The sequence below is a fragment of the Manis pentadactyla genome, chromosome 15, assembly GCF_030020395.1.
Source record: "Manis pentadactyla isolate mManPen7 chromosome 15, mManPen7.hap1, whole genome shotgun sequence".
In the NCBI taxonomy this organism is placed as follows: Eukaryota; Metazoa; Chordata; class Mammalia; order Pholidota; family Manidae; genus Manis; species Manis pentadactyla.
The window spans coordinates 41,364,290-41,381,495 of NC_080033.1; positions in this window are offsets into that span (position 1 = coordinate 41,364,290).

Here is a 17,206-nt window from a genome sequence, read left to right on the forward strand (position 1 = left end):
AAGCAAACATTCACACAGGTGAAACCAGTGAATATCTTATGATGTAAATATGATAAATTCACTCAGGAAAAGTAAGTTTTAAGAAAGTATAACTGAAGAATGTAATTCACATTGAAGTTTTAGGAGTTTCTCTCCATAGATATAACGTTTATATTATGAAAGGATGTATTAAGTTAACTGGATGATAGGTAGGGAGAATGTGGTACATAACATCATTCAAAGGATGTACTTTTACTTTTTATATCCATATAATCCATAATGTAACCACACAATCCCTGTTAAAGCCATACAATTTACCAGGGTAATTAGCTTTTCTTTGTGATTGCTTCAAGACTACACAGGAGGTACATAGAAATAGAAGGGTTTCTGAGATGTCAGATCTTAAAGTTTATCTGGGTCAGAGACCTACACTCATAGCCTATAGCCTGAATCTACCCCTGAGTGTACTTTGTTTAGCTCCCCCAGGGTCAAAATGTTTTGGAAATAGTTTCCAGCTTCTTTTAAATTGGGGGAATTTTACATTAAAAGCTGTATTTCCAATTTCTCCAGAAAAAAAAAAAATCTAAAAACACTGGAGCCTCATTCTCACATGGTATCCAGGGCTCTGACAGCCCATACAGCACCTTTGTACAAAGTAGAAGGTATCCTTTCCTTAAAATCCTCTACGTACATCTTCTAGGGAGCTGTCATGGATACATACCTGCATCTGTGATGTGAATGACACCTCCCCTGAAGTAGTGCCCTTGTGCAGTGCATAACCTGCTCAATAGTTTTCAGTGACCCTGATGGAGCAATGTGCAGGAACCCAGTACTGGCTACCCGCTTTACAAAGGCATGAGCTCTCAACTGTCCACAGGCCTCACTATTCCCCTTTGTCTTGTTCCTAAGCTTATTTCACTTAGTGATGTTACCTGATCCCTGAAGGTGTTTAATTTGGACTCTGGCTTTGCATTGTATAGTAATCTATGGAAAGGTGAAGGCATTCACCAGAGATCACTCAGAGAGTCAGCAGCAAGCCCAAACCAGGCCTTGAGACGCTTGTCTCCCCTGAGCAGAACTCTTCCTGCCATGCTGCTTGCCTCCCTCGGCAGATGGTCCAAGGCTGTTGGCTTGTCTCTGGTTTGGTGGCTGGGGGGCGGGGTCAACCAATGATGCTCAGGTCACTTTATGGCTCTAGGAAGAGGATCCAAGCCACATGTGTGCAAGCTGGAAAGTCATTTGTTTCTGCAGCTGCAGAAGGCTAATTTCTACACCGGTATTTGACAAAACTAACAGCTAGAAAACACCACTCAACTCATTTTTTAAAATTCTGTCATATTAAATGGCCTTACATATATCATTTATATAGTTCTTGCAGTCTCGACATCCTCAAATATGATTCTAATTTTGGTAGGTGTCTTGCAAGAAGGAGCACATTTCCCATCCAGACACAATCAGATGTTTTATTTACATAAAGTTGAAATATAATGCCATTATAGCATGCCCCCCCCTTTTTAATTCAGTTTTCTATCAGGGATGTAAGTATGGGAATCACTTGAAGGGCTTTTCCAAAATTCCAGTGCCGAGGTCATACCCTATCCCATATATGTTTTCCAAATTGCTAGAGGATCTTACAAAAAAAAATCTGCTTCCTGTCTGCTGATATATCACCGTCTCTGTAGCCATTAGCCTGCTCCCAGACATTTATGAGCATAATTTAATGTCAACTTTTAAAGTTATTTCTAGCATCTGGATTTGCAAGAGAAGATGGACTGGGCCAAAGGCCATGCCTTTTTAAAATTACTCTTCTTACAATCCACAAATTCACTTCCCTAAAGGGTCACATTACTTCATACTCACCAGTGACACAGGTACATAATATTTCACAGTCATCTCTGCTTTTTCATTATTGTAAAAACAGAAAATATTTCATTGCTTTCTTATTGTAAATTAAACAGTTTATTTTTTAATAGAAAATCCTTTTTTGTTTATTTTTCAAACGATCTTGAACCTGAACCACTATCAAATCCCAAGAAAGCTTTCGAGAAAAGCGAAGTCTTTGCCTGAGTGTTTCCAGATGTCCAGTAGAGGGCAGCATTATTAAAGGGGGGAAAATGCCTCCCTTCTGAGGTTTCTGGGGTGCTGCTGTGATACTGTGGAACTTGAAAGGAAATAAAACCATACAAAATAGTTAAATGACGAACCAATACCATCTCCCTGTAACATTTGGAAAGGGGAATAACACGATCCATTACCAGAGAAGTCAGACTGAAATGACTACACTTCCAGGCACAGCAGAGATGCATCGTGCCAGCACTTTTCTCTCTCCTGATTTTTGTACTTCCCATCAGGTGCACTGGCACCCACTCCAGGCAGAAAGGAGTCCCTTCCCTGTGGCTCCCTGTTCCATCCTTTTCCCTCAAGGGCCCTTTGGATTCTGGGCCTTCCTGTCCAACTTCAAAGCCCAATTCTCCTCCTTCTCAGCCTCTGGCCCTGGTTTCAAGTCTTCTGTTTCTGCCGGGGCAGAGGGGGAGAGGGTGGGCAGCAGGCTCAGACCCTGTCCCTGGGAAGCTGCCCTGCCTGGCACTGCCCCGGGTAGCACATCTACAATGCGAACCTCCCTTCCCACGGCTGACACAGACTCACCCTGTTACAGCCCTTGTGCTCTGCTAAAGTTTGTGTTAAGAGTGTGTATGTCTCATTTGCTTCCCTGGAAAGGGAGGAGTGTGAGAGAAAAACCTACCTGGTCACTTGATTGTGTCCAAATACAAGGGAATTCTCTTTGCAAAGAGATCGCTGTTCTCCATGAGTGGGCTGGAGCTCAGTTTAGGGCCTACAGAGTGGGTAGGAGGATAAAGGCCGGCAGAAGTGTGGTGGCAGTGTGGCCGTGAGTGCGCAGTGGTGGTGAGAGGGGCAGCCCAGCGGGCAGCCTGGCTGGTGCTGGCAAGGTTGCTGCAGCGCTCAGTGGAGGCCGAGAGGGGCAGCTGCTACACCGTGGCCTGTGGGAAACACCTTGCTGTTTCCTTTACAGGGGGATGGTTGGTGAAAGGCAAACTTATCTGCCCATCTAGCTGTCTGTCCACTATCTATCATATCTATGTATCTGTGTAACTATCCATCTATCCATCCGTCCGTCCATCCATTCCCTCTTTTTTTTTATGGTATCATTAATGTACAATTACATGAGCAACATTATGGTTACTAGACTTCCCCCATTATCAAGTCCCCCCCACATACCCCATTATAGTCACTGTCCATCAGCATAATAAATGTTATAGAATCACTACTTGTCTTCTCTGAGTTGTACAGCCCTCCCTGTACACACGCCCACATTATGTCTGCTAATTGTAATGGCCCTTTTTCCCCCTTATCCCTCCCTTCCCGTCCACCCTCCCCAGTCCCTTTCCCTTTTGGTAACTGTTAGTCCATTCTTGGGTTTTGTGAGTCTGCTGCTGTTTTGTTCCTTCAGGTTTTTTTTGTTTTTATACTCCACAGATGAGTGAAATCATTTGATACTTCTCCTTCTCTGCTTGGCTTATTTCACTGAGCATAATACCCTCCAGTTCAATCCATGTTGCTGCAAATGGTAGGATTTGTTTTCTTCTTATGGCTGAATAATATTCCATTGTGTATATGTACCACATCTTCTTAATCCATTTATCTACTGATGGACACTTGGGTTGCTTCCATTTCTTGGCTATTGTGAATAGTGCTGCAATAAACATAGGGGTGCATCTGTCTTTTTCAAACTGGGCTCCTGCATTCTTAGGGTAAATTCCTAGGAGTGGAATTCCTGGGTCAAATGGTATTTTTATTTTGAGTTTTTTGAGGAACCTCCATACTGCTTTCCACAATGGTTGAACTAATTTACATTCCCACCAGCAGTGTAGGAGGGTACCTCTTTCTCCACATCCTCACCAACATTTGTTATTGTTTGTCTTTTGGATGGTGGCCATCCTAACTGGAGTGAGGTGATATCTCATTGTGATTTTAATTTGCATTTCTCTGATGATTAGTGATGTGGAGCATCTTTTCATGTGCCTGTTGGCCATCTGAATTTCTTCTTTGGAGAAGTGTCTGTTCAGATCCTCTGCCCATTTTTTAATTGATTATTTGCTTTTTGTTTGTTGAGGTGCATGAGCTCTTTATATATTTTGAATGTGAACCCTTTATTGGATCTGTCATTTATGAATATATTATCCCATACTGTTTTGTTCTATTGGTGGTATCCTTTGTTGTACAGAAGCTTTTCAGCTTGATATAGTCCCACTTGGTCATTTTGGCTTTTGTTTCCCTTGCCCGGGAAGATATTTTCATGAAGAAGTTGCTCATGTTTATGTCCAAGAGATTTTTGCCTATGTTTTTTTCTAAGAGTTTTATGGTTTCATGACTTGCATTCAGTTCTTTGATCCACTTCAGATTTACTTTTGTGTATGGGGTTAGACAATAATCTAGTTTTATTCTCTTACATGTAGCCATGCAGATTTGAATCTATTGAAGAGTCTGTCATTTCCCCATTGTATATCCATGGCTTCTTTATCGTATATTAATTGACCATATATGTTTGGGTTAATATCTGGACTCTCTATCCTGTTCCACTGGTCTGTGGGTCTGTTCTTGTGCCAGTACCAAATTGTCTTGAATACTGTGTCTATGTAGTTGAACTTGAAATTGGGAAGCAAGATCCCCCCTGCTTTATTCTTCTTTCTCAGGATTGCTTTGGCTATTTGGGGTCTTCTGTGGTTCCATATGAATTATAGAACTAGTTGTTCCAGTTCACTGAGGAATGCTGTTGGTATTTTGATAGGGTTGCATTGAATCTGTAAATTTCTTTAGGCAGGATGGCCATTTTGACAATATTAATTCTTCCTAGCCAAGAGCATGGGATGAGTTTCCATTTGTTAGTGTCCTCTTTAATTTCTCTTAAGAGTGTCTTGTAGTTTTCAGGGTAAAAGTCTTTCACTTCCTAGGTATTTTATTATTTTTGATGCAATTGTGAGTGGAATTGTTTTCATGATTTCTCTTTCTGCTAGTTCATCATTAGTGTGTAGGAAAGCAACAGATTTCTGTGTATTAATTTTGTATCCTGCTACTTTGCTGAATTCAGATATCAGTTCTAGTAGTTTTGGAGTGGAGTCTTTAAGGCTTTTTATGTACAATATCATGTCGTCTGCAAGTAGTGACAGGTTGACTTCTTCCTTAACAATCTTGATGCCCTTTATTTCTTTGTTTTGTCTGATTGCTGTGGCTAGGACCTCCAGTACTATGTTGAATAAAAATGGGGAGAGTGGGCATCCCTGTCTTGTTCCCGATATTATGTGAAAAGCTTTCAGCTTCTTGTTGTTCAGTACGATGTTGCCTGTGGGTTTATCATATATGGCCTTTATTATGTTGAGGTACTTGCCCTCTCTACCCATTTTGTTGAGAGTTTTTATCATGAATGGATGTTGAATTTTGTCGAACGCTTTTTCAGCATCTATGGAGTGATCATATGTTTTTTGTCCTTCTTTTTGTTGATGTGGTGGATGACGTTGATGGATTTTCAAATGTTGTACCATCCTTGAATCCCTGAGATGAATCCCACTTGATCATGGTGTATGATCCTCTTGATGTATTTTTGAATTTGGTTTGCTAGTATTTTGTTGAGTATTTTTGCATCTATGTTCATCATAGATTTTGGTCTGTAATTTTCTTTTTTGGTGGGGTCTTTGCCTGGTTTTGGTATTAGAGTGATGCTGGCTACATAGACTGAGTTTGGAAGTATTCCCCTCTCTTTGGTTTTTTGGAAATCTTTAAGGAGAATGGGTATTATGTCTTCTCTAAAAATCTGATAAAATTCAGCAGAGAATCCATCTGGCCCGGGGGTTTTGTTCTTGGGTAGTTTTTTGATTACTGATTCAATTTCGTTGCTGGTAATGGGTCTGTTCAGATTTTCTGTTTCTTCCTTGGTCAGTCTTGGAAAGTTGTATTTTTCTGGAAGGTTGTCCATTTCTTCTAGGTTATCCAGCTTGTTAGCATGTAGATTTTCATAGTATTCTCTCATAATTCTTTGTATTTCTGTGGTGTCCATAGTGATTTTTCCTTTCTCATTTCTGATTCTGTTTATGTGTGTGGATTCTCTTTTTCTCTAAATAAGTCTGGCTAGGGGTTTATCTAATTCTTTATTTATTTTCTCAAAGAACCATCTCTTGATTTCATTGGTTTTTCCTATTGTTTTATTCTTCTCAATTTTATTTATTTATGCTCTGATCTTTATTATGTCCCTCCTTCTGCCAACTTTGGGCCTCATTTATTTTTCTTTTTCCAGTTTCAATGATTGTGAATGTAGACTATTCATTTGGGATTGTTCTTCCTTCTTTAAACAGGCCTGGATTAGTACATACTTTCCTCTTAGAACTGCCTTCAGTGTGTCCCACAGAAGTTGGGGCTTTGTGCTGTTGTCATTTGTCTCCATATATTGCTTGATCTCTGTTTTAATTTGGTCATTGATCCATTGATTATTTAGGAGCATATTGTTAAGCCTCCATGTGTGTTTGTGAGCCTTTTTGTTTTCTTTGTTCAATTTATTTATAGTTTTATACCTTTGTGGTCTGAGAAGTTGATTGGTAGGTAGAATTTCAATCTTTTTGAATTTACTGAGGCTCTTTTTGTGGCCCTAGTATGTGGTCTATTCTGGAAAATGTTCCATGTGCACTTGAGAAGAATGTGTATCCTGCTGCTTTTGGGTGTGGAGTTCTGTAGATGTCTGTTAGGTCCATCTGTTCTAGTGTGTTGTTCAATGCCTCTGTGTCCTTACTTATTTTCTGTCTGTTGGATCTGTCCTTTGGAGTGAATGGTGTATTGAAGTCTCATAAAATGAATGCATTGCATTCTATTTCCTCCTTTAATTCTGTTAGTATTTGTTTCACATATATTGGTGCTCCTGTATTGGGTGCATATATGTTTAGAATAGTTATATCCTCTTGTTGGACTGAGCCCTTTATCGTTATGTAGTGTCCTTCTTTATCTCTTGTTACTTTCTTTGTTTTGAAGTCTATTTTGTCTGATACAAGTACTGTAACACCTGCTTTTTTCTTCCTATTGTTTTCATGAAATATCTTTTTCCATCCTTTAACTTTTAGTCTGTGTATGTCTTCGGGTTTGAGGTGAGTCTCTTGTAAGCAGCATATAGATGGGTCCTGCTTTTTTATCCATTCTGTTACTCTGTGTCTTTGGATTGGTGTATTCAGTCCATATACACTTATGGTGATTATCGATAGATATGTACTTATTGCTGTCGCAGGCTTTGGATTTGTGGTTACCAAAGGTTCAAGGGTAGCTTCTTTACTATCTAACCATCTCACTTTAACTCACTTATTATGCTATTATAAACACAGTCTGATGATTCTTTATTTCTCTCCCTTCCTATTCTTCCTTCTCTACTCTTTATATGTTAGTGTTTTATTCTGTACTCTTTTGTGTTTCACTTGACTGCTTTTGTGGATAGCTGATTGTATTTTTTGCTTTTTGTTAGTTTTTGGTTTGTCTGCTTTCTTTGCTCTGTGATTTTATTTTCTCTGGTGACATCTATTTAGCCTTAAGAGTGCTTCCATCTAGAGCAAATCCCTTCTTCAAATTTAAATGATAATCATGCTGGATAAAGTATTCTTGGTTCAAGGCCCTTCTGTTTCATTGCATTAAATATTTCATGCCATTCTCTTCTGGCCTGTAAGGTTTCTGTTGAGAAGTCTGATGATAGCCTGATGGGTTTTCCTTTGTAGGTGATCTTTTTTCTCTCTCTGGCTGCCTTTAATGCCCTGTCCTTGTCTTTGATCTCTGCAATTTTAATTATTATATGTCTTGGTGTTGTTCTCCTTGGATTCCTTGTGTGGGAGAATTGTGGGCTTCCATCATCTGAGAGACTATTTCCTTCCCCAGCTTGGGGAAGTTTTCATCAATTATTTCTTCAAATACACTTTCTATCCCTTTTTCTCTCTCTTCTTGTTCATTATAGGTAACCCTATAATGCGAATATTATTCCATTTGGATTGGTCACACCATTCTCTTAATATTCTGTCATTCCTAGAGATCCTTTTCTCTCTCTCTGCCTCAGTTTCTCTGTATTCCTGCTCTCTGATTTCTATTCCATTAACAGTCTCTTGCACCTCATCCAGTCTGCTTTTAAGTCCTTCAATTGATTGTTTCATTTCTGTTATCTCCCTCCGGACTTCATCCCTTAGCTCTTGCATATTTCTCTGTGGTTTCATCAGCATGGTATGACGTCTATTTTGAATTCTTTTTCAGGAAGATTGGTTATATCTTTCTTGCCAGGCCCTCTCTCTGGCGTTGTTTGAGTGATTTTGGACCGTACCAGGTTCTTCTGCCTTTTCATGGCAATAGACATGATCGCCGGCAAGTGGAGCATGTGTCACCTGGGAGAATAAAGTCCCTTCCTGCTTGCCTGTCACCTTGCCCTTCTCTGTTGCCTGTGTCAGTTACCCGCACACAGGAAGCAGTCTCTGGGTTAATCCTCTGAGCTGCCGTGGGGGGGCAGCCCTCCAGATAGCCTAGGGCACTGTGGGAGGTCGCAGACATGCCCGGTGTGTTCTCCTGCAAGAACACACCCCTTTGTGCTTTCTGGACCTTGCGTTGGCTTCCTCTGCCTGTGCCAGGCAGCTGTGTGTAGGCAGCAGCCTCTGAATCTGGCCCAGTTAGCTTCAGGCTGCAAGAAAACTCTGTGTGGTTGCTGTAGGCAGGGCTGCTCCCTGACTGGCTGTAGCAGTGGCAGGTCAGCCATTTTGCTTGCAGTGCTGGTGGGGGGGAATGAACAGCAGGCTGCTTATCACTGTGAGGGACTTTGGAGTTGCACTGCCACCCAGGGGGTTAGAGCACCTGAAGTTCCTTAAGATTCCAGCCTGCTGGACTGAGTGTGCCAGGACGATTTTGCCCACCTGTTAAACCCTTGTTTCTTTAAGACTTTTAAAGTGCCCGCTTTTCTTTTGAACCAGGGCAGCCGGCTGTGGGGTCCTGCTCGCAGTCTCCATCTCAGATTTTACTTTTCCATTTCTCTTATATCCAATACAACATGCAATGTGTGTCTGTGCTCCCGGTGCAGAGTACTAGGGCTGGTTATTTAGCAGTCCTGTGCTTCCACTCCCTCCCCACTCTGATTCTTTTCCTCCCACTGGTGAGCTGGGGTGGGGGAAGTGCTTGGGTCCTGCTGGGTCACAGCTTTGTATCATACCCTTTTCGTGAGATGCCGAGTTCTCGCAGATGTAGATGTAGCCTGACTGTTGTACTGTGCCTTCTGGTCTCTCTTTTAGGAACAGATGTATTTGCTGTATTTTCAAAATATGTATGGTTTTGGGAGGAGATTTCCACTGCCCCACTCACGCCGCCTTCTTGAGCACCCCCCTTCTCCGTTCCCTTTTTCTCCGTCCATCTTCTATCCATCTCAGCCCCTTTATATAATTATATTTACTTCCTATTTACCTCTTCGACTTTACTCCTATTTCCTGTTTACCTCCTCAACTTTTCATATACAAGAGTCAATATAGTCAAGGTATGCCTTAAGTAAGTTTAAGTAGGATTTCTATTCATATACACAGTAGAGTCCTGATTAAAATAATTTGACATTTGACTATTTGCACTCTATCTTATTTCTCTAATTTACATTGTGCTTGATAATTTTATCTATAACAGTCTTTTCTCATCTATTGGATATGTTCTTAAGAACTGGTAAAAATATTAAACTTTTTAATTGAATATAATATACATACAAGAAAGTGTATATAATATATATTTCTTGAAGAATTTTTTCACTAACTGGTCACACTTGTGTAACCAGCTCCCAGATCAAGACATAGAATATGATCAGCATCCCAGAAGGATCTTGAGCTCTGCTGTAAGGCCTGCCCACCACCCCTCTTACTGCTTCATCAACTACAGGGGTAACCACTATCCTGACTTCCAGCTTTTTCCGGATGTTGTAGTTCATATAAACAGAATCATGTGCTCTTGCATCTGGTTTCTTTCTCTCAACAGCATGTTAATGAGACTTGCCCACATAGTACGTGGTTGTAATTCATCTTTATCATTGTTGTGTGGGTATTATTTGTGTGAATATGCCATAATTTATCCAACCGACTGTTGTTGGCATTTGGGTAGTTTCCAGTTTCAGGTTATTATGAATGGAGTTATCATGAATATTCTAGAACATGTCATTCAGTGACCACATGCATGCTTTCTCTTTGATATTTACCTAGGAGTGGCTTTGCTGGGGTCACGTAAGTCAACTTTAGCAGACTAGACACTCCTGAGTTTTCCAAAGCAGTTATACAAATTTACTATCTTACCAGCAGAGTGAGAGATTTCCAGCTGCTCCACATTGTTGTCAATACTTGGTATTTTCTGAAGGACTATTTCACTTTGTTTTTTTAATTGAAATATTGTTGACATACAATATTATATTAGTTTCAGGTGAACAATATAGTAATTCAATGATTAGAACATTACAAAATGCTCCCCATGGTAACTTTAGTTACCATCTGTCCACCATACCAAGTTATTGTACTATTATAGACTGTATTTCCTATCCTGTACTTTTCATTCCCATGATTTGTTTATTTTACAATTGGAAGTTTGTACCTCTTAATCCTCTTCACCTATTTCTCCTGTCCCTACTCCCCTCCCCTCTCACAACCACCAGTTTGTTCTCTGTATTTATAAATCTCTTTCTGTTTGTTTTCTTCTTTAGATTCCATCTATTAGTGAAGTCATACGGTATTTGTCTTTGTTTGACTTACTTCACTTAGCATCATACCTTCTAGATCCATCCATATTGCTGTGAATGGCAAGATTTCATTCATTTTTTAGAGCTGAGTAATATTCCATTCTGTATATGTAACACATCTTCTTTATCCTTCATTTATCGATGGACACTTTGGTTGCTTCCTATCTTGGTTACTGTAAATAGTGCTGCAGTGAACATAGGGGTGCATATGTCTTTTTGACTTGGTGTTTTCATTTTCTTTGGGTAAATACCCAGAAATGAATGTGTTCTCTGCTAAAGTTTGTGTTAAGGGTATATATGACTCATTTTATTCCCTGTAAAGGCACGAGTGGGAGAGAAAAACCTACCCAGTCACTCGATTGTGTCAGGTAGGTCACAGATTGATTCAGAATTTACTGAATAGTTAAGGTAGTTATATTTTTAGTTTTCTGAGGAACCTCCATACTGTTTTCTGTATTGACTGCACCAGTTTACATTCCCACCAACAGTGTAGGAGGGTTCCAAAGACTCTCAGTTTTATTCTTATTTAGTACTATGTATTTCCTTGCTTAGTTTAACCGTGTGCAGCAGTCATTCATTCCCAAAAATGAGTTACTCACTGGAAACCATGGACTATTGATGGTCAGTTAGTAATTTAAGGGACAACTTTGTTCAACATCATGAGTACTGGTTAAGTGACCAGGCAATCAAGGGCCACTGTTACTGCCACCACTTCTTTGAACTTCAGGACTTTTCCTTTTGACACTCAAATCTCTGAACAGAAATCATGTTATGTTGATGTGGTCAAGGCTCTTCTGATCCTCTGTTGTAACCAGGCAATCAGATTCCCTGGATTCAATCCAGTTCTAGCCCTGGCAGAGGCAGAGCTAGATGGCCCTAGAAGGAACTGTGGCCTGAGGGGTGGATCTCAGGGGGGAGAACTTCCCTCCCCATGCACACAGTGGGGGATACCTGCACCCCCACTTTCACCAAAGAGTTCCACTGCCAGATTCTGAATCCAGCTGAATGGGGCTTCTTCCTCCTCCCAGGCCCTGACTTTCACTTTCTCTGCTCTAAAAGCAATGGTGATTGCTCTGTCCTTCCTCCAGCCTCCAAAACACTGTTGCTGTCATCTCCTCTTTCATTCTGTTTGCACATGTGGGCAGGTACCTTTAAAGACTTTATTTTATATCCTTTTAGAAGAACACAAGGAGGGAGTGGAAATAAATGCAAATTCTGATCCTTCTTTTTTAATAGGAAGTGGCAAACTGCTTTTTGAACGAACATTTAAAAATATTATGCAGTTGACCCTTCAACAATGCAGAGGTTAGAGGCACTGACACCCCATGCAAAAATCTGTGTGTAAATTTTGACTCCACCTAAGATTTAACTAACATGTTGACTGGAAGTGCATTACAATAACATGAACAGTCAGTTAACACATATTTTGTATGTTCTATGTATTAGATACTGTATTCTTAACAATAAAGTACAAGAAAAGAAAATGTTTTTTCCAATTATCACAAATCTCAGAAAAGTTTTCCAATTATTTGTTGAAAAAAAAATCTGTGTACAATTGAACCCATGCAGTTCAAACCCATGTTGTTCAAGGGTCAACTGTATATGTTTCTACATTTTTGACAGCTACATAGTATCCCATAGTAAGAATATTTAGTGAATTATGTAACCAGTGATTGTTGGTCCTTCAGGCTATTTCATAGTTTTACCACTGTCAGGATCAGTGAGGTGAGCCATGCAATACATACACCTTTGGGCTCCTCTGAGTTAATCCTAGAGAGGAAATAGCTAGGATGATGGAGATGCCCCTTTTAAGTGTTTGAGTGGAGTTTTCCAAATTGCCCACAAGGAAGCCTGTACTAGTTGATTTACCACATTAGTGGTGAAAGTTCCTACTTTACCAAATTCTTGCCAGTACTTGGCATCGATGCCGGGAAATCTTGTTTGCAGAGTCAAAGAATGAACTTAACAAACACTCAAGGTAGGAGAGCCAGAGAGAGGCTTTTATTTAAAAATAAAGTGAGAAGACAGAGCTCATAGGGGACAAGAGATCCCATAGTTATGCGTTGTCTAGGGGTTTTATAGGCAGTTGAGGATTTTTGGGAACGTGATAAAGGGCTTAGGGGTGTGGACTTGTTAAAAGTGGCCTTAGAATGTTCATCCTTGATGAGACTTTAAGTCCCTTTTAGCATGCTAAAGTGAATCTTATACATGATTATAAATGATTAGCATAATAAAAACATGGGCTCTGCTGAGATACTTTCCTTTATCTGTGGAATATTAACTGATGTCACTAAAGACTGACTCTAGAGCTGAATGTTTAGCAGCGTTTTGGTAGGGGGTTTCCTTGCATGCTGTTATGCTGCTCTGTCATTATCCTGCCTTGCTTTTTCCAGGGGCCCTCATCCTGCTCTGACTGCACCCATGGTCCCTGTCTCAGCATGACACTAAAATAGTAGTGGCAAACATCCTTGCCAGTTTGACAGGGGCAGTCTGAGTATTTTCATGCTTATTGGCATATTGAAATGACCTTTTACATGTATGTAGCTTGAAAGGACTAGGAACCTGTGACCTTCTAAAGTGAGAACTGAGAGCCAATATCAGTAGCTCCTCGGATTTGGCAAACCTCTGTGAAGTCCAGCATTTTCAAGACACTTACATCATTATTCTTGCTGAGATGTGTGGGAGTCCAAAAGGTCAAGCATTCACACATAGAGAACTTAGCTGTCCTAGGAAAGGAGAGCTCGCCTTCTACCCTCCCAGTGACTGTTTAGGATGTTCCCTTTCAGAATAACCTTCTTGGCCTCTCCAGTGGCTTACCTGCTTCTGCCAGATTCTACTTTTGGAAGCACCCCTTTTATCTTGTCTTTCCTAGGATTAAAGCATTTCAGTAGTTCCCCATTGTCCTGGGTGAAAGCCAGCTCTCCTTAGCTTGGCATTCACGTCCTCTGACCTCTATTCACCTTTCCAGCCCAAATGACTTCCTCAGTAAGCCTCCAGACCCACCTTGCACCACTGCTAATATCTTCTCTCCTCTGGTTCTCCAAATCCTACTTAAGTCTTAATGCCCAGTATAATCAGAAGTCATGAACAGTTTGTGGCATTAATGTATATAAACTCTGACAATGGGCACTTCTCAGGGTAAGAAAATATACAACACAATTCTCTAGTTTGAGGTCACTATATTCACCCAGAAGTCTGTAATAACATTTTGTCTGCTAAGTTTGCTGAGCCCTTTCCAGATACAGTTCAACCTTAACTTTCCTGGGCCTAAATATTTTGATTTAGGATCAAAATTTTATATTCATCCTTTTTCCTTTCTCCTTTCTTACTCTTAGAAGTCTGCAGGAAACCTTTTTATAGAGTAGCTGTAGGTTTACAATCAGGCTTGTGAAATTTAAAACAAAGAAAAACAAAAGCTCAGTGTTTACCAAAGGATAGTGTACTTATTTGCAAAGTTAGGCAAGATCACTTTAGATGCTGTACGAACTTTAAAGTGTTATATAATGGTTATGTACATTTTTTGCTATGTATTGGAAAAAAAGTCCCTAATGCCAAATTCATGATTTAATGGATATTATTTGTGGCAGCAATTGCTAGTGTTCATTAAAGTCTGTCCTGTCTTCTTTGGCTCACATCCAGACCACACCTCCTCGCCTACCTTGAAATTAGACTGGCCACGTGGCTAGGTTCTTTCCAATAGAATATTCGTGGAAGTGAGGAGTGCCACATCCACGCTTTGTCCTGCCTCTCCCACTCCCCAAAATTCTCTTTCCTCCTTGTTTCTCCCACTCCTGCTGACTAGACTCAACACTCATGACATTAAAAACCACGAGTTAAGGATGACAAATTTGCCATATTCTAGATCAGAGATCAGCAAACTATGCCTCATGGATGCAAGGTCAAATCTGGCCCACCGCCTGTTTTTTTAAATAAAGTTTAATTGAAAACAGCCATGCCCAGCTATGGCTGCTTCTGCTATAAGCTCAGAGTTGAGTAGTTGCCACAGAGACCATATGACCTGCAAATCCTAAAATATTTACTTTCCCGAACCTTTATAGAAAAAGTTTCCTAGCCACCTGGTTAGATCCCTGAATGAAGGATATACACTTTATTGTCCTGAACAGCACCCCACTTCTTTACATAAGCAGGAAATAAGCCCCTGAAATTCTGGCACTATTTGTTGTCGTGGTTTACCCTGCTCTCACAATCCATTCTTAACTCAACAGGAGCTCAACTAGGCAGTCCTACGCTGATTGCCTAACGTAGATGGTCTAAACACCAGTTGGTTTAGTGCCATGCAGGGTGACCACTTAGGCCCATGGGGAGTCCAGCACTCCCCTCCAGAACCCACCCAAAGTTTCTCACAGGTGTTCACAGGTGCTGTCCGTCAGTCCTAGGACTGGATTAACCCCAGGGAGTCTGACTACCTAATTACAACATAGTGCCAAGGGCCTTTAGATGTATAGATATATGTGATTTCTGCCCAATGATCTGAATGTCAAATTGAAGAAGGCCCCTAAAGCACAAGGAAGTGGCTGTAGTAATGATAACCCTTGGTAAAGCCAGTGTCTGCTCCCCTTGTCATGATGGTGGACAAGGTTGTCCTTGTCCTTACATTACTATTACTGTCAACCTTAAAAAATAAACAACAGTTATGAAGCAGCAGATTAGTTTATTCAGGAATAGAAGATAAATTGCAATTAGGGCATGAAAACTATGGCAACTCATAAGCAAGTCTGAGGGACAAAGGAGGAGAGCATCCTTTTATAGAGGAAAAGAGGCACTTGGTTGTTTTGTTCAAAAGTTCATTGGAGGAAAATAAGAGTTCAAATTGGTGGCAGCTCTTCGTTGGCCACAGTTGAGGGGAGCTTGCTACAGGCTGAGAGGAAATCGTTCTTCCTGCTGGGCACGTCAGCTGTGACAAGTGCTAGTGCCTGACAGCTCTCCCTTCAGGGCTCCCCAGCTCCTGTTTGAATGAAGATTCCTTTATTCATTTTCAAATTTCTCCCACTTGATCAAGATCTTTCTCTGAAAGCATCACTGATCAAGAGTCAGGTTTTCCATATTCAGTGGTTCTGTCCACTGGTGTCAGGAAGGACCTTTCCCAGCTGTCATGTCCCGAGTCAGAAAGGACATAGTGATTGGAAACCATGTAAGGCCACATTTGAGTAACAAGGAAAGGTAGGAGGAAGAACTCAGGATTTTCTCACTTAAAGTCTGTATCTATCTTATCAAGGTCAAGAGAAATCTTCCTGCAGCACTGAGCCAGCACCACCCTGTTATGTAGGTTGTTTCTCTAAAGATTCTATAGGCAACAGGTACAAAGCTTTAAAACGATTATACAAAACAACATGAAGAGCAGAATAATAAATCCAGTTAGTATATATAATTGTTGTAAACCAGGAGCCCAAACCTGAAGGTAACCAGCTAAATAAATAAAAAAAGACAGGGGTCAGTTAGGTTTTCTCCTAGCCTGACATAAAAATTGTTATAAATTCCAGAGGTTACACCCCCAACACACACTTAGCAATGGCGTGGGAGATATAAATGATGCCGTTACTTTCCAGGCCAGTGACAGAGTGAAGGAAAGAAAGAGGACAGGGTTTTATGTTTAAAGTATGAAGTCTTGATCCAGTGTCTTGGGTAGAATGTCTCAATGTCAGCTGCTTCTCTGCCTAGTCACTTTGATTCAGAGGTCTCCAGCGTTTGTGCCGGACCAGAGCCTTTTTTAGCTGTGAGATGTATATCCATGGTTCAAGTCCCTGAAGTCCGGTTGCCATCTGGGTAGTAAGCAGGACCTAGTATAGTCCCTTTCAAGGAGGCTCAAGGACAGTTTTGTTCTTAGTCATTCCAAATCAGAAGGATGGAAAAAAATTAGAAACATTACTTTGGGGAGTCAGACAGATATTTGAGGAAACTAGAAGAATTTAGAATCTAGTTCAGTTTACAAGTGTATAACAAAACCTGAAAGACAACAAACAGGATTAGAATCTAAGACAGACAAAGGTGCAAACATTATTTTTCTTTCTGTAATTATCCCCATTGTTTTTTCCATAATCACAGTAAAACTGATTTGTTTGCATTAAGTTTGGCCTGATTATTTACATAAGTGTAGCAAGAATACTGATTGACTATATATAAGCTCTCTTAAGACTGCCTTGCTGAAACCTCTCATAAGGAATCTCAGATTAAACTTTTTAAAGCCTCTGAACTTCTTAAAGTCAACCTGAACCCCTTAAAGCTATCTGGTAGTATCTAAGTCTCTGCATCTCTCTCTTAAATATGACAATCCAGTCAAAGTTTTGGCAGTATATAACTATCTTTAATAGTTTCCTATCTCAAGGAGAACATATTTTCATTGAATTTATGCAAATAACTAATTATATTGCTATGAGAAAAAGTATTCAAAAGAGTTTCCAAGTTCCAAAGGAATCAGATAGGGAGAAAAAGAAAATC